Raw genomic sequence first — 2,808 nt, 5'->3', positions numbered from 1 at the left:
AACGCAGGAGGGGAAGACCCTCTATGAGATGGATTGATTCGGTGACTGGGGTAATCGGGATGGGTGTGTCAGAGGCGGTGCGGTTGGCACAGGATAGAGCGGGGTTTAGGGCTGTTGTGCATAGGGTCGCTATGAGTCGGAAACGACTCGACGGCACATAACAACAACAACATAAATGTTGAGGTACTTTAGGGCAGGGTGCTTGACCCTGTAAGATCTGCTTAATTCTGCTTGATTAGTTTCATTACACATGCCTCCCATTTGGCCTTCATTCCAAATATTTGCTGTAAAGTTTGGGCCTATACCTGGGTTTTCCTCCAACAAGTCTTCAACCTATCAAGAAAGGTGAAACTTTCTTTGGTAGCAGAAATTGTGAATCTCCAGTATCCAATCTCACAGCAAGACCCTGAATGCACACTGAGGTATTAGATATATTAAACTGCTCATTGTTATATTTAACTTGTTCAGCCACTTTGTACTTTAGACAAATTAGGGTTAGCCATAGTTTTTCACATTATCATCATTAAAATTTCTGCTCTATAGTCAAATTCTTTAAAATGTGTATTTTACTAAACATTTTGCTCTTGAGATTGAGATAAATATGATCTTAATACACATGTTAGTTACAACTCCTTTCCTTTTTAAAAGCATCAATAAAATGGCTTGTTCACATTCATATACATTGTTTCATTCATGTACCTTTTGTTTTATATACTCATTTCTCTGCACAATTTATGATTAATTCTTCATCTAGGCATTATTTTAAAGAGAACTCTGGTGGCCTAGTGATAAGGAGCTATGCCACCAGCCCAAAGGCACAGAGTTCTAATCCACCAGCTGCTCCTGGAAAGAAAGAGGGGCCATCTTCTTCCTTGAGGTTAAACGGCCTCTGAAAGCCTCCTGGAGGGTCAATTATGAGTTGATTCTACCCTGATAGCACACAATAGCAACAAGACTTACTTCTTGGCTTCAGAGGGCCCTTGCCTGCAGTACCACAAACTCCCGGGTGATGCTGATGCTGCTGTTTTGAGAACCGCACTGGTGTTTAACGAAGATTTACAAGATTTTACCTGTTCAAGAACTCAGACTCAGGTCTAGTTCAAATACGCGGACACTGAATGTGGACACAGTCCAAGGCAGTGGGGTGGGCCTGGACACTGCAGAGGGCACCTGCAAGGCCTGGGCTAAGCCTGCAGCAAGCACAGCCGTGCTGGTGGAAGACTCACCGTGCCTGGCACTCCTGCAGGGGCTAAACTCAGCCTTCAGCAGGCACGGCCGCCCCGGGGGGGGGGGAAGCTTGCCCTGCCTGGTGCACCTGCAGGGCCTCGCTGAGGGAAGTTTCGCTGTGCACCTGCTGGGTCTAGGCCCCGCCTGGGAAAGGCTCTCGCTCTCGCAGGCTGGGCACGCGGAGAGGCTGGAACTGCGCAGACGAGCTGGTGGAACTCCGCAAGCCCGGCTGTTCTCGGCCTTCGCCGAGTTCTGGACCAGCCCGGATGCCCCCTACGAAGCCTGCAGCACGCGTGTGACAAACATGGCTTCCGGCCAGGAGGCCGGCACTTCTACTTCCGGTCTCGGAGCTTGATCTAGAAAGGAGGGGACTCCACGAGGGGACTTGTAAAGGCCCCGGCCAGTGACCTAGGATCCAATGCTTTCCTCTAGTATTGCCCACTACGGACTTTATTTTTGCTGTAGAAAAAAAAAGCCTAGATTTTTCGAAATGCACATATAAGCTGAATTGTAGATTTCACTTAATATTCTCAATAAATTTGGGCAATAGGTAAAGTTGGTATTTACATCTTCTCAATTTTAAGAAAAATCATATTTTTAGAAAAAGAATTTGTTTCCCTGATAAGTATTTAGCCATCTTTATAATCCTTGAAGTCTGAATTGTTGGGATCTGACTTATGATTTGTCTTCTCTTTGTATATCATCCCCCATGAGCATTGCAAACCCAGTCAAACCTCTCCATGGGAAGAGGAGTTGTGCAGGGTGAGCGTAGACACATACCAGTCTTTGAGGGAGAATCACTGTGTAAAGGGCAAAGTCCTCTTGCAAATGATAATTACACAGAGGTTTGCTTCTATCATAAATTATATAAATGTGAACTAAATCTTAAGTGTACATACTGTTAATTTTGATAAGTGTATATACTCACAAATCACCTCTGAAATGCCCAGTTGTCTTGGAAGTAACTGTTGTTCTATTTTTTGAGACATTAATGTTGCCTATTTTATAATTAAAAATATATTGTATTAACTCTGGTGTGTCTGGCTCCATCTACTCAACATATCTGTGAGATTTTATCTCCATTATTTCATATAGCAGTAATTGGTTGGGCCCTGTCTCCATGCTTCTTCAACCTGTATGTGGAACAGATACATTTGGGAGGCTGAACTTTATGAGGAGGAATGTGGTGTCAGGATTGGAGGAAGACTCATCAATAACCTGTGGTATGCAGATGACACAACTGTGCTTGCTGAAACTGAGATTGACCTGAAGCATTTGCTTCAGAAGAACAAGGACTGCAATCTGCAATGTGGATTGAAGCGCAACATCAAGAAGACAGAGATTCCCACCCACTGGGCCAAATGGCAGCACCAGGATAGATGGAGAAGAGGTTGAGATTGTTAACAATTTCAGCTTGCTCAGCTCCACAATCAACATTCTTGGCACCAACAGTGTGGAATCAAAAGACAAATTGTGTTGGGGAAATCTGCTGTCAGGGACCTCTCCAAAGTGCTAAAGAGTAATGATGTCAGTCTAGAAACTAAGGTGCACCTGATCCATGCCACAGTCTTTGCAATTTAT

This window comes from Elephantulus edwardii, unplaced genomic scaffold, assembly GCF_000299155.1.
Source record: "Elephantulus edwardii isolate Elephantulus edwardi_28Jun2011 unplaced genomic scaffold, EleEdw1.0 scaffold00133, whole genome shotgun sequence".
In the NCBI taxonomy this organism is placed as follows: Eukaryota; Metazoa; Chordata; class Mammalia; order Macroscelidea; family Macroscelididae; genus Elephantulus; species Elephantulus edwardii.
This window is presented reverse-complemented; position numbering follows the sequence as displayed.